Below are 15,768 nucleotides of genomic sequence, written 5' to 3'. Positions count from 1 at the left end.
TAAGCTAGGCTAAGACATAGGCAAGGGAGAAAGGCTCAGGGGAAAGTTGTGGGAGATTAAGGAACCAAGATTTGAGGATTGGAGAAGATAAGAGCCTGGGAAGAAACTAGGTTATGGATGTGACAGGGGCGTGGTAGAAGTACCCTGGTGAGAAGGAATTTTGTAGGGAAAGTTAGAACTTTGTTGCAGTATAACTTAAAGGGTATGTTTTAAAAATAAACTGTTACTTTTTAACTGACTTGTATTACTTCAGAAAGAGCACTGATTTCGCTGTAGGTTAAAATTCTGTATTTTATACTTGTTACCTGTATGATCTGAAGTCACAGATTCCCTAGACCTCTGGTAAAATGAAGGGGTTTAAATGGATGGCTTGTCAAGTCTTTTCCCTAGAATCATATCTGTGGTTTTTAGTGAGGCTACCTCTGTTCATTGACTCCTTTTCCTCTCTTCAACCCCATCTCCACCTCCACTAGTGTCCCCACACAAAAATTCTTTTATTTCTTTTGTATCCTTTTGTATCCATTTTGTATTACTTAATAAACACACACACACACACACAAACAAATGTACTGCTCTTTGAGTACAGAGGCCATTTTCACTTTCTTTGTAGCTTTAATCCTACTGCAAAAATCTTCAATGCAATTTTCTTTTAAAAATTGTCTTACTTTGAACAGCATATAAACCATAGTAGGAGTTTAATAAAAGCTTGCTTATTATCAGTCTAGACTTATTCTAGATCCCTAGGGGAAACTTTTAAGTCAACAAACAAGTCATCTTGGATTAAGTATTTACTACTTCAGCACTCTTCCACATCCTGGGGATAAAAAGAAAAAACAGACAGCCCCTGACCTCAAAGAACTCACATTCTAATGGGGGAGACAGCATGCAAACAACTATGCACATAATATATATGTATATGTATGAATGTGTATATATATGTATATATACGTGTGTCCATATATAGACAAATTGGTGATAATCTTAGTAGGAAGCCATTAGCATAAATGGACACTAAAAGAAAGTCTTTTTTGTAGAAGTTTTGATTTTGGTTGAGACTTGGCAGATGGCAGAGGTGTAGATTGGATAAATCTAATTCAGACATGGTTAGACCTGTCCTTTAATGGCAGCTGAGTAGAGAATTAGAAATGGGGAAAGATCTAAGTCACAGAAACCAACTTGAAGGCTATTGAAATATTTCAGGCTGAGGCAGCTAGGTGGTGCAGCTAGGTGGCTCAGTGGATAGAACACTGGCCCTGGAGTCAGGAGTACCTGAGTTCAAATCTGGCCTCAGACACTTAATAATGCCCAGCTGTGTGACCTTGGGCAAGTCATTTAGCCCCATTGCCTTGCAAAAGCTAAAAAAAAGAAGAAATATTCCAGGCTTCTGGTTGATGAATCATTCCTTATTTTCCATTTTACCTCATCAGACTTTATAGAAATTCTCCCTTCTTCATTGTTTGCTACCACCCAGGATTAAGATTGCTTTCAAAGAACATCTTTCCAGCCTTTCCTTAAACACCTGGCAGTATCCATTTCCCTTAATCTGTTCATGTCTAGGTGCTTAAATTGTATGATAAAATTTTGGTACAGTTAGAGGGAAATATGGGATAAACAAATATAGTTAGGTTTTGTTGCAAGTATATTTTCATTTTGCATAGCTCTAAAGTACATCCCTCTTTGTGGGGGCAGCTAGGTGGCGCAATGGGTAGAGCACCTGGATAGAGCACCAGCCCTGGAGTCAGGAGCACCTGAGTTCAAATCCAGCCTCAGACATTTAATAATTACCTAGCTGTGTGGCCTTGGGCAAGCCACTTAACTCCATTTGCCTTGCAAAATCCTTAAAAAAAAAGAAAGGTCTTTGTGAACCATAAAGGAAATGTACATAACATTCCTTAGAGATATTGCAGATTTGGAGTCATATCACCAAATTTACCAAATTTCATATCACATGAAATTTTGATTTCCCAGTGCATATAAAAGTTGTAATTACATTACTGTATTCTTTTAAATGCAATAGTATTATGTCAGATTAAAAAATACTTTTTTGCTAAAAATTTTGATCGTCATTTGAGTCTTCAGTGAGTCATAATTTGTTTGCTGGCAGAGAGACTTGCCTTTCCTTGAGGGTTGTTAACTGATCAGGGTGATGGTTGGGGTAGCTGTTGGCAGCATTACTTCTCTCTTCCTTTTACTTGATAACTTAGAAACCATTGTAGGGTTACCTACAAATTGTCCCAGTTTCAACATTGTTGTTTCTCAGAAGCTTTGGAGACCCCTGGGGGAGGGAGAGAGATGAAGAATGGCCCATAGGTGGAGCAGTCAGAACACAACATTTATGATTGTTTGCTATTTCATATGGGCATGGTTTTTGGTGCCCTCATATACAATATACATATGATGACAGATCACCATAGCAGAAATAATTATAATGAAAAGGTTAGAACAATTGTGAGAATGATCAAATTTGACAGAGATATAATGTGCTGTTGGAAAAATGGCTCCAATAGATTTGGTTGAAGCAGGGTTACCTCAAATCTTTGTAAAAAACTTTTTATTAAGTACAATAAAGCAAAGCATAGTAAAGCAAGGTATACTTGTAAATGTGAATAGTTGTTTGTAGTAGTCTTTTTTTTAGTTTTTTTTTTTTGCAAGGCAAATGGGGTTAAGTGGCTTGCCCAAGGCCACACAGCTGGCTAATTAAGTATGTCTGAGACCAGATTTGAACCCAGGTGCTCCTGACTCCAGGGCCGGTACTTTATCGACTGTGCCACCTAGCCGCCCCTTGTAGTAGTCTTAATTACCCTTATTTGGCTTTAGAGATTAGGGTTCTATTCATATTCTTCATGTTAAAATTAACCTTTATTCCTCCAAGTTGCAACATGCCAAACTATACAAAAATAACATGCCTCTGCCCCCACTACTTTGATCATAATAATAATATGAAATATACATTTTATTATAAGCACCTAGTGATTAGTAAAGGAAAATATCCTTATGTTCAGGTAAGGTAACTGAGGCTTATTGGAAAGTTAGGAAATTAAAAAATTAATTTTAGGTTCATCTCTAGAAAGAGATAGAGGCCAGATTCAATTCAGATCTTACTCTAAGGCCAGTGTTTTCTCCCCCTCCCCCGCTACATTTTGGTGTTATATACTCCTATATAAATTTATAGGAATTTGAAGCAGTATTATAAGTCAGTTGGCCACAAGTTTTCAGAGGTGAGACTGCTAACAATTTATGACTCTTTAAATGAATGAATGAAAAGAGTATGTGCAAAACATCACACCAAAGTGCTGGGGATAAAATAGAAATGACAATTCCTATTTTCAAGGAATTTCAAGGTGGGTGGCACAGTGAATAGGATGCTGAACCTGGAATCAGGAGGACTGCTTCAGTTTCTCATTTATTAGATGAGCTGCAGAAGAAAATGTGAAACCACTCCAGTTTCTTTGCCAAAAAATAGGAAATGGAGTCACAAAGAGTCAGATGGGACTGAACAAAATTCTCAAGGATCTCATTTTATTTTTTTTAAGGATCTCATTTGAATGGGGGGAGACAATACAAATGGAAAGTTTAAGTTGCAAGTCAGAAAGTCCCATTTATGTCTCTGTCATTTCCACTGATAAAATAATATTCTTTTTTTATTTAATATTTATTCTCATTTTGTACAAATAATTTTTTTACATTAATAAAATATTCTTGTTTAAGAGTAAATGAAATACCCCCTCCCCCCATAAATATAGACTTGCTTGACAGCACCAAGAACATAAGTGGCAAGAACTTTTCTGGATCTTTTCTCTGTGGCTATAGTAACTTGTAAGACTACACATCTCTACAGGGGGGGCTTCTTCCCAGGTTCATGGCTGATAAGAATGGGACTGGAAGGTTTTTTTTTTTTTAGGGATTTTTTTTTTTTTTGCAAGGCAATGGGGTTAAGTGGCTTGCCCAGGGCCACACAGCTAGGTAATTATTAAGTGTCTAAGGCCAGGGGTGGCTAGGTGGCACAGTAGATAAAGCACCAGCCCTGGAGTCAGGAGTACCCGGGTTCAAATCCGGTCTCAGACACTTAATAATTACTTAGCTGTGTGGCCTTGGGCAAGCCACTTAACCCCATAGCCTTGCAAAAACCTTAAAAAAAAGTGTCTGAGGTCAAATTTGAACCCAGGTACTGGTGACTCTAGGGCCGGTGCTCTATCCACTGCGCCACCTAGCCGCCCCTAGAGGTAAAGTTTTGCAGGTACTTCTGCCTAATTTACTTAGAACTTGCTTGTTTTATTTCTTTTCTTCCTTCTTGCTCTCAAGAAAAAAGCAAAATAGCTAGGAGACCAGATTTATAGACCATGTTCAATGTTCATATCTTCCTTTCTTGGAAGGAGATACAGGTTACATTCTTGCAACTCATTTCACCTATTGGACCTATGATAGGATTCATAGTTTAAGCCTATGACCTAAAATCCGAGTCATTATTTAATGCTTTAGCAAACTAAAGGAGATGCAGTGGATAGAATATCAGTGCTGGAGTGAGGAGGATCTGAGTTCAAATCCTACGTCAGACCCTTGACATTTACTAGCTTTATGACCTTGGTCAAATCACTCAGCCCTGATTGCCTTGCATTCAAGACCATTTCTAGTCATTTTGATTCATATCTAGTCACTGAACCCAGATGTCTCAGAAGGAAAAAGTGAGACTGATGAGTTATTAGCACCCCCCCAAACTAATTCACATTCACGTCAAGACATCACCTCCCTGATGTCATGGTCTTCCAAACCAAAGGACAGACATTATCAGCAACAAAGATTAATGCTCTGGGAGCTTTGGGAAATGGCACAATTAATTTTTAAATGGTAGTGATGACTCAGATAGAAGCACTTAGAAGGAATACATTTTTCTTGGACAAGTATTAAGCCACCTCTATCTATTACTAGCTTCTGGGGTCTAGCCTGATTTGCAGACCACCTGGCAAAATTTCAAGGGAAATCTGATAGGGAATACTCTAAAAGAGAGAGGAATTACATGGATTAAGAAGAAATCCACAAATAATCCAGAAGATTTATTTGAATTGTGGTTTTAACCACATTCTTAACCATATCTTACATGTTGCTACTAATAACCAATTTCCAAAACAGGAAAATTAGCCTTTTACTTCTGTTTCTTTGCTTCTTGTCCATTATCAGAAAACTCAGTAGTGAAGTAGACCTATAGGTATGGGATAGGCAAAAGGAAATTGTAGTATTCTTGGGAAACTGGGCAGTTAACAAACTGTACCAACTTGGCATTATTTCTGGATAGTTTAGCCACAGTACTTAAACCTGAAAACCTAAATTCCATGAATTCTTTACCTGTTTAGCCAGGGTAAGGAATGTTCAGCAAAGGAGAGATGATTTAACATTTTGCTAACTGAAATGTTGTAGTTAAGGTCTTTAAGTAATAATGACAATTACGTCTTTAACCACTTTTAATTTCCACAGTTCCCTTATAAATTCATTTCCTTTTCTTCACATCTACCTTAAACTCTACCGTGAAATAATTTTTCATAGTAATGGGGTCACAGAGAGTCAGAAACAACTGAAATGACTGAATATCAGTGACATAAAAGGTGTGTAGTAATTGATGGTCATTGCTGAGAATTAAATTTTCTTTGCTTTCTAATTACAAATAAACACTGCAAACTTACATAGATCTGATCCTTATAAGTACATTTATTGATATAGAGTTTGCAACCTTTTTATAAATAACCAAACAACATTCCAAACAAAAATGTCACCAGTTGGCTTTTATGAAGACTTTAGTTTCTATATCCTTATTACTTACAAAGTTATGATTCTTAAAGTTATAAGTTATTTTCAAATAGTTGTTTTTAGATGTGATGCTGAGGAACCTAGGATAGAATTTTTTTTAGGATTAGAATTCTAAAGACCTGAGTTCAAATTCCATCTCAGACATTTAATAGCTGGGTGATCCTGGGCAAGTCACCTCTGTCTGCCTTAGTTTCCACAACTGGGGACACCAATCTCAAACAATTTTTTGATGATCAGATAAGATATTTGTAAGTGATTAGCTCAGTGCCTAGCATTTGGTAGGTCCTATATAAATTTCTTCCTTTCTTTCTCTCTCTTTCTTCTATTCCTTCTTTCAGATGATAGGACTTCTTTTTTCCTATTTAACTTTGTATTTATTTTATGTAACCAGTCTTTCTTTAATTCCTCATTGTCACCTGAAACTATTAAATACATTAATTCCTCCCCCTGGACAATCTAAAGTAACTTTTACAAAACATTACATTCGATGTTCAATAAATACTTACTGATCGATTAAAAACCTTTGGACTTAATTAGCAAGTGGTGGTGGTGACAATAACTTAAATTTTCTTGAAGGAAAGGACTGTATAATTTTAAGGTATTGTCTTGATTACATAAAATTTTGATCTTAATTGTATAATAGCTTTGCAAAAAGATTTGTGGTTTAAATGAGGATATTTTATAAATCATAGATTAGGTATTTACATTATTCTAAAAATTTGGTTTATATGAGTATGGTTTTGAATGTTTCATGAAAATGATGATGAATTAACTAATATTTTGTGTCCTTTTGTAAGTGATTGATAGTTTTTTCCTTATACTTTGACCTTTAATTTTGAATGAAAATGGTTTTGTAATTTGTTATCTTTCCCCTTTATGTGATCTGATACTTGTATCCTAATAAGATTGTCTAGAGCATAATTAAGATATTCAAACAGAAACAATTTGATGGCTAAATATTAGGTAAGTGAGATATAATTCCATATTTTGATGTTTTGCCACCCATACACTTACTTGGTTTTAGGGATAGAGAAGAGAGACTATATTATTTGACACAATTTTTTTAAAACCTAAAAAATAGTCACAGAAAGATAAAAATGTTAATAATTTAATCAGCAATAGAATTTAACCCATGTTTCAGATTTCAGGTATTAATATTTGTTTTTGTTTTTGTTTTAGGTTTTTGCAAGACAGTGGGGTTAAGTGGCTTGCCCAAGGCCACACAATTAGGTAATTATTAAATGTCTGAGGCCGGATTTGAGCTCGGGTACTCCTGACTCCAGAGCCGGTGCTCTATCCAAATCTTAATATTTGAACTTTAGACCACTTGGTTTTTAAATATCAGCATAAGACTTTGCCAGAAAGAATCATAATTTTGGTTTAAGGGTTAGAGAATAAATTCAAGTCTCAACTTTGTCATTGCTTGCTGGTTTGAATTGGGAATGCCAGAGCTGTAACAATAATTAATTGTAATAAAGTAGTTAGCATTTATGTATTGCTTTGGGATTTGCAAATTGCTTTAATCGTTTGACCCTCCCAACTCTGAAAATTTAAGAGATAAGAGTTTGGAGGAGGGAGGTTAGTTAGATAAAATGCTGCAGAAGGGTCAAGAAGAATGAAAGCAAAAACACTAATGGATATGATAATTAAAATATCACTAGTAATTTTGGAAAGAACAGTTTCAGCTGAATGAAGTCATAAGTCTCAATATATTTAGCTATTCCCAAATTGATGGGGACTTATTTTGTTTGCAGGTCTTCAGCACTACAAATGCGCTCTTGTAAATACTTTGGAGTGTATGATGTCCTCTCTATCTGTTTGTTAGTCACTCATCAATCAAGAGACAGCCAACCCCATACTATGGTGGAAAGAGCCATGACACTGTAGTCAGGGGACCTGAGTATAAATGCCCCCATCTGATGATTACTATTTCAGTGACTTTGGGTCATATAATCTCAGGTTCCTCATCTGAAAAATGAGAGAATGATTGCCTTATATATGGATTAAATTGCCTTATTTCCAATGGAAATAGGGAGGGGGAGAATAAAAGAAATTTATTAAATACTTTATTAAATGCTTATTTTATGGAAAACAAACTTGTCTTCATATATGACCTTTTCCACAACTCCTTATTTTGCCACTTGTCTCTGGCTGAAAACACCATTTTCTAATGATGACACCTCTTGTGAGATTTTATTTATTCTTCTAGAGAATAAAAATTTAAATACCTGCTCTGTGAAGAATACTGTATTGGTTACTGATAGTTCAGACTAAGTCCTTCTCACATGGAAATCAAACAGTTCAAGAGGTATTATTTTATATTATAATAATTTATAATTATAATATAATTATACTAATAACTTCAACTTGATCCATATTTAACAGTTGCAACTTTACTTTTGACAGTAATCTAGAATCCCTTACCCCCATTTTATCTTTCTTGTCAGACAGAAACTATTATAGAACCAAGAAGGAAAGACCACTACCATCATGAAGGAGATGGCATTTGATTTTGACTTTAAAGGATGGAGAGAAATTCAGCAGGCAAATTGAGACCATTCTAAGTATAGGGAGGTAGCATGTACACAAGTAGGAGAGAAAGCACAATCTCTTTTTGGGAGAAGAAAACAATCCAGTTTTAAACCTACAGTGGAGAGAGCAGAGATATGAAATGAGGTAAGAAATAAATATTGGTAGTAGATTAATGAAGGGTCCTGTATGCTAGGAAGAGGAGTTTGAACTTATGGGAAACAGTCAGAATCACAAGATTGACATGACTTAATCTATGCATAAGAAATATTCTGGTATGAGAACAGATTGGAGGGGGAGAGAGAATGGCAGTGAGAGGCTTAGACTATTACAGTAGTTCAGCTAGGTGGTAATGAAGGCCTGTGCTAGGGTGTTGGCAGTGGGAAGAGAGGAGAAACAGATGTCCTACAAATAGAATTAACAGAATGCGGTAACTAATTGAATATGGCAGGTGAGGGAGAGGGGGAAGAGTCAGTTCAATTCAGGCAACATTTTGAAAACTACTATGTACAAAAAGTATTGTTTTAAGGCATGGGGAATTAAAAAAAAAGAACAAAAAATGAACCCACACCTTAATCTAATAAATATGACGTTAAGGTGGTGACAGAAAGTGAAGTAGTTTTAAGGCAGAAGGAGGAGCAGGTAGCCCATGTAAGAAGAAATTACACTTAATAAACATGTATTAAGTGTTTTTTTTATTTATTTGCAAGGCACTAGAGATACAGGAGGAATAGATAACAAGCAGTTCCTGCCTTCAGGAATCGTGCATTTTCCTAGGTGGATACAGTACGTACTATATATATCAATACAAAGTATTTAAAAATAATTTCTAGAGGGAGGGAGTGCTAAGATCATCTCTGTTTCTAACACTAATGGTTTAAGAGGGAGTGTGGGAATCAGAAAATCTCTCCCATAGTTGATTCTAAAATTGTTTATTCTGAAGGAAGCTAGGTATTTGGTGAGAAAGTGAGCAGAGAGTAATTATGTTCAGGATATAGGTTATCATTTGGCCAAAGAAATATTGACTGGATATGGAATGTCATACAAAACAGCTGTCAGATATGTTTTACTGGAAGAGGGAAAATTGAGAATGAATAAGGTGACTTCATATGAAATAAGAGTAAGTTAGGAGCCAGATTGTGGAGGGATTTAAATGACAAGCTGACCTTTTTCTTTTTTTTTTAATTGTAGAGAGTGAAGAGGTTGAGACCAGGTTGTGATGTGTTGTTAGGAGAAGGGTTACAAAAGTTAACAACCTTTCAGAATTATGGAACCAGCATAAGCATTGTTATTTGCATAGAACCAAGAATCTCCTGGGCATTCATTTGATTTGTTTCTATACCAGTTGTGTGTTAATCCTTTTTCTGTTTGAACAAGTATAATCCTGGTGATATTTATCTCAAGAGGGAATGACTGAGACTTAGGAACTAAGGTGTTTGGTAAGTTTGGTGACAGGTGAACTTAGAGATCCAAGGAAGAAGATAAGAGTAATATAGTTCAATTCAGAGAAACTCAAAAGCAGTATTTAATAATTCTAAGAAAAGTTCATGTGGTTCACCTGGCTTTATCCTAGGCTTCAGGTACTCTGACTTGGGAGAAGAGAGCTTTACTCGTCATCTGTCAAATTCAGCTGTAGGTAGGATTTTTAACTGAGTCTCAAAGGAAACCAAGGGGACCTTAAGCTAGAGATGAGGAGGGAGAGAATTCCAAGTATGAGTGACAATCAATGAAAATATATCCAGTCAGGCAATAGAGTGTCTTGTGTGGGGAACAACTCAGAAACCATCGTTGGAATAGGGTGTAAGAAGACTGGAGAAGTAGAAGAGGCTGAGTTATGAAGAAATTTAAATATAGACAATTTTATTTTTGATCATGGAGGTAATAGGGAACCATTAGACTTGTTTGAATAAAGGTAGCAGCCTGGTCAGATCTGTACTTTAAGATCACTTTGGCAACTGAGTGGAAGATGAGTTGGAGTGGAAAAAGTTTTGAGTCAGGAAAGCCAACAAGCAGGCTATTATTTTTGCAAAAGTCTAGTCATGAGGTGAAGAGTGTCTGCACCTCAGTAGCAGTTGTGTTACTATCGGGAAAGGGACAAACATATAAAATAGATGTCATTAATTAGAACAGAGATAACCTTGCAAGATAATAAACACATAGGGGAGTAAGAAGGAATGGGGAGTGGATGATGCTGAGATTTTTAAGTTTGAGGTCTGGGAGGATGGTGTTACTCTGAATAGTAACAGGGAGATTAGGGAATAGAGAATACTTTAGACAGAAGAGTCAGTTTTAGTTATGTTGAATTTATGATTATGGAGTATCTAGTTCAAGATTTCCAACAGGAAGTTAGTGATATAAGACTTAGGAATTAGAACTGAGATTTGGGCCCGATAAATAGATTTAAAGATTATTTACATAGGGATGTGAATTGAATCATAGGAACTGATGAAATCAACAAGTAAAACAGAAGGCCCTTTGGGACACCAACAGTTAATGGTCATAAGCTGGTGAAAGATCCTGCAAAGGAGGGGCAGCTAGGTGGTGCAGTGAATAGAGCACTGGCCTTGGAGTCCGGACTACTTGAGTTAAAATCTGGCCTCAGACACTTAGCTGTATGGCCTTGGGCAAGCCACTTAACCCCATTTGGCTTGCAAAAATCTAAAAAAAAAAAGATCCTGCAAAGGAGATTAAGTGGTAAGAAAAATGCAGAAATAGGAGAAATTACTTTTAGGAAAACCTAGAGAGCTTTGTCAGTCACTGGGGAGAGATCAAGAAGAATGAGGTTTGAGAAAAGGGTATTACATATGACAATCATTGATAATTTCTCAGAGCATTTAGTAAAATGATGAAGTTGGAACCCATTCTACAGAGAATTTTAAAAATGTGAGGAAAGAAAATGGAAGCACTTTTTATAGATGAATTTTACAAAGAATTCAGCTATAAAAGGGAGGAAGGACATTAAAGAAGATAATGGAGATGGATAAATCAAGTGAGTTTTTTTTAAAGATGTAGTAACTACTTTGTAGATGCCAAGGAAAGAGCCTGTAGAGATTGAAGTTTAGTAAGAGAATGGGGTTGAAAGCATTCTTCTACAGATGACAGGATGGAATGGAATCCTTTGTACATGTAAAATGGTTTGCCTTGACAAAGATAAGAGACACTTCTTTGTTTTATGATTTTATTTCATTTTTTTACTTTCTAATTTTTTTTATTCTTATTTCGTACAAATGTTTTTTTTACATTAATAAAATATACTTGTTTACAAGTAAACAAAATACCCCTCCCCCATGAATATAGATAGACTTGCTTGGGCGAAAAAGTAAAGGGGAGAGAAAAAAAATTAAAATTAAAAAAAATAATAGTAATAATTGTAGGTATGGCCAGGTGGCGCAATGGACGAAGCACCAGCGCTGGAGCCACGAGCACCCGATTCCATATCCAGCATCGTACACCCAATAATCACCCAGCCATGGGACATGCAAGCCACCCGATCCCCACTGCCCTGCAAAAACCAAAAAGAAGAAAGAAAGAAAGAAAAAAGACCCAAAATAAAATAAAATGGTAATAATAGTAGGGGTGGCTGGGTGGCAGAGTGGCAGACAGAGCATTGGCCCTTGAGCCAGGAGCACCTGGGTCCGAATCCTGCCTGAGACACCCAAAGATCATTCTGCTATGTGGCTCCAGGCAGGCCACCCAGCCCCACTTGCCCTGCACCCTCCCCCAAATAATAATAACAAAAAATATGCTTCAGTCTTTGTTCCAACACCATCAACTCTGTCGTGAGTGGATCACATTCTTTATGATAAGTCCAACACAAAAGTTACTTCCATATTTTTCCAACGTTGCCATTGCTGAATGCAACTCCCTCCTTTCTTATTTCTCCACTACGTGTACTATATTTTCTCTCTCCTTTCACTCTGACTCTGCTGTAGGGTAGCTGAGTGGCACAGCAGACAGATCCCTGGTCCTGGGGCCAAGAAGCCCTGAGCCCCCATACCACCCCTTAGGCCCAGAATCCACCTGGCCGTATGGTCCTGGGCATGCCATCCAATCCCAGCCCCTTGCAAGAAGTAAAAAAAATGTGTTATATCTGAACACTGTCCCGCCATGGTCCATCCTCTCCTCCTTTATTCACATCCCCACACCTTCCCCCTGCTCCCCCCCTCCTTCTTACTCCAGATGTCTATACCCCAATGAGTATATTTGCTGTTTCCTCTCCTAGCCATCTCTGATGAGAGCAAAGGTTCCCTCATTCCCCCTTGCCTCCCCCCTTCCATATCATTGCAATAGCTCATTGTAATAAAAAAATCTTATTATGTGAAATATCTTAGACTATTCCCCCTCTCCTTTTTCTTTCTCTCTTTCCATTTCCCTTTTTTTTCCTATTGACTCCATTTTTACACCATATTTTATCTTCAAATTCAGCTTTCTCCTGTGCTTCAACTATAAAAGCTCCCTCTACCTGCTCTATTAACTGAGATGGTTCATAGGAATATTATATTAAGTCCCTCATATTTCCCGCCTCTCCTCCAATCTCCATGCTTCACCTGAGTCCTGTATCTGAAGATCAAACCTTCTGTTCAGCTCTGGCCATTCCAAAAGGAACATTTGAAATTCCCCTGGTTCACTGAAAGTCCATCTTTTTTCCCTGGAAGAGGACATTCGCCTTGCTGGGTAGTTCATTCTTGGCTACATTCTAAGCTCTTTTGCCTTCCGGTATATTGTATTCCAAGCCCTACGAGCTTCCATTATAGCTGCTGCTAAGTCCTGTGTGATCCTGACTGCAGCTCCACGATATTTGAACTGTGTCCTTCTGGCTGCTTGTAATATTTTCTCTTTGACTTGGGAGTTCTGGAACTTGGCTATAATAATCCTAGGGGTTGGTTTTTTGGGATCTCCTTCTCAGGGGGGATTGGTGGATTCTCTCCATTTCTATTTTGCCCTCTGCTTCTAGAATATCAGGGCAATTTTCCTGTAGTAATTCTTTGAAAATGATGTCAAGGCTCTTTTCCTGATCATGACTTTCAGGTATTCCAATAATTTTAAAATTATCTTTCCTTAGTCTGTTTTCCATATCAGTTGTTTTGTCAATGAGATATTTCACATTTTCTTCTAATTTTTCATTTTTTTGGTTTTGAAGTATTTATTCCTGATTTCTGGTAAATTCATCAATCTCCCTGAATTCTATTCTTTGTCTGAAGGATTTATTCTCCTCAGAGAGTTTTCTTATCTCTTTTTCCATCTGGCCAATTTTGCTTTTTAAGGCATTCTTCTCCTCAATAACTTTTTGAACTGTTTTATCCATTTGACCTAAGCTGTTTTTTAGCATGCTATTTTCTTCAGCATTTTTTTGGATTTCCTTGACTAAGCTGCTGACTTCATTTTCATGTTTTTTCCTGCATCTCTCTCCTTTCTTTTCCCAGTTTTTCTTCCAACTCCCTCATTTGATTTTCAAAGTCTTTTTTTGAACTCTATCATATCCTGAGCCCAATTTCTGTTTTTCTTGGAGTCTTTAGATGTAGGAGCTTGTGCTTCCTCATCTTCAGAGTGAGTATTTTGGTCCTTCTTGGGCTCATTTGCAAAATATTTCTCAATAGTCTTCCTCTTATTTCTTTGCTTGTTCATTTTCCCAGCCTAAGCCTGTTTTTTTGGGGTGCTTCCTGAGCTTTTGGGGCATTCCCACAAGGGTCTCAATATGTGAGGTTCTGTCCTCCCTCCTGGTCTGTGAATGAACATAAGCGCCCCCCACTGCCACGGGGCCGAGGTGGGGGGGGGTCCTGTTGTTCTATGGGGGGGCCTAGACTGCGATCAGGATCTGAATGTGGTCAGAGCCCCAGAGTCCTCTTCCTGGGGCTGAGGACAGAGCTCGGCAGTCTCTCTCTCTTCACTCCCCTCCCTCAGCTCAATGGGCTCATGCCCTGGGGGCTCCTGCTTACTGGCTCTGCCTGCTTCTGTTTCCTGGATTTGGGCTGCGGAAAGACCAAGCTGCTGGCTGTGTGCCCTGAGGGCTGGGCTCCATGTGCTCAATTTGGCAGAGGTCCCCTGTTGTTCTCCCACTTTGTGCCAGTGCTCCCTGGGGTGCAGCTCAGGAGACTCCCCCGCTGCTGTGAGCTGAGGCTCCCAGCACCCTGGGGCTGCCTCCGGGAGGCTGAAGTTCTTTGGCTCTGGTGGGCCACCCCTCCGACCCCAGAGAGCAGAGCCTTTCTGCTCTTTTCCAGGTTACCTTGAGTAGGAGAACTGCCTCACTGGGTCTCTTTGTGGGTTCTGTCTCTCGAAAGTTTAGTTAGAGTCCTTAGTTTATGAGTTTTTATCAGAGAGCTCCTAAGACTCGATCCCTTCATGTCGCCATCTTGGCTCCGCCCCCCTAAGAGACTTCTTTCTGAAATGGGTGGAAGATGTGGCAAGAGAAGGAAATGGTTGTTGGAAATCTAACTTAACAATTCATATATGAAAGACAGTGGAGATTGAATTAACTTAAAACTTACTGTTAGCCTAAAGTGAAGGAGATGGAGTTAGAAGGCTAACATAGACAAAGATGGTCTTTCCATTCATCAGTCTCCTTGTCCCTTACTTTAAACTTGTCAGACCACAGATATCAGTATTCTGTTCAGTTCTGGTCAGACCACAGATATCAGTATTCTGTTCAGTTCTGGTCAGACCACAGATATCAGTATTCTGTTCAGTTCTGGTATCACTTTTAAAATAGGAATTAATTATTTGTATCCAAAAAGTGGTGACCATTATTCTAAGGGTTCTGGAAACTCTTACTGTCCAGAAACTTCATTGCCAAAATGGTATAATAGTCTTAAAGTATTTGAAAGACAGTAACATAGAAACAAAATTAGATTAATTTTGTTGAATAAGAAAATATACTGAAATTATTAGAAGACAGTTGAGATAAATATTGAGGAAGAGTTTCTTAATACCTAGTCTGTCTCAACTTGGAATGAGCTATCCAGTATACTGAGATTCCCATAGCTGCAAGTCTTCAAAAAGAGAATACATGATTTTTTTTAGGTTTTTTTTTTTTGCAAGGCAAATGGAGTTAAGTGACTTGCCCAAGACCACACAGCTAGGTTATTATTAAGTATCTGAGGCTGGATTTGAACTCAGGTACTCCTGACTCCAGGGCCCATGCTCTATCCACTGTGCCACCTAACCGCCCCTACATGATTATTTTTTGAAAGTTCCTGAATTGTGTGTAAAGTTGAATGAAAAACTAAAATTTCTTCAAGTCAAAGTTTTTGTGATCCTGTCTGTAGTGAATAATTGGGTTAATCTTCACTGAAGTCCTACTTGGGTGACTCATTTTAAGTAGATGATACTGTGGGTATTCAAAGGTATTCAGAGTTGCTTAAGCTTTGCAATATTCTAACAAACTTTAAGGACTTGAAGTATGACAGCAAAATAACTGTTTTGGTCTGGATAAGTGTAGCTGGA

General features: G+C 37.7%; 1 protein-coding gene across 6 annotated transcripts in view; it reads left to right on the top strand.

Annotated features, from left to right (window-relative positions):
* PIK3CB (phosphatidylinositol-4,5-bisphosphate 3-kinase catalytic subunit beta) overlaps positions 1-15,768 on the top strand; it is a 160,030-nt gene that overhangs the window by 3,169 nt on the left and 141,093 nt on the right. The window contains exons 2-3 of one of the 6 annotated variants that reach the window (XM_074214876.1): positions 6,979-7,029; positions 8,247-8,475. The exons of 1 other annotated variant lie outside the window; for it this stretch is intronic. The gene's annotated coding sequence lies outside the window, so the exon portion shown is untranslated. Of the gene's footprint in view, positions 1-6,553; positions 7,030-8,008; positions 8,108-8,246; positions 8,476-15,768 lie in introns of those variants that run through there. 4 more of the 6 variants (XM_074214881.1, XM_074214878.1, XM_074214877.1 and 1 more) reach the window with 4 other exon arrangements.

Source organism: Macrotis lagotis, chromosome 1, assembly GCF_037893015.1.
Source record: "Macrotis lagotis isolate mMagLag1 chromosome 1, bilby.v1.9.chrom.fasta, whole genome shotgun sequence".
NCBI classification, from domain to species: domain Eukaryota; kingdom Metazoa; phylum Chordata; class Mammalia; order Peramelemorphia; family Peramelidae; genus Macrotis; species Macrotis lagotis.
The sequence above is the reverse complement of the archived record's forward strand: the minus strand, read 5'-3'. Positions and strand labels throughout refer to the sequence as shown.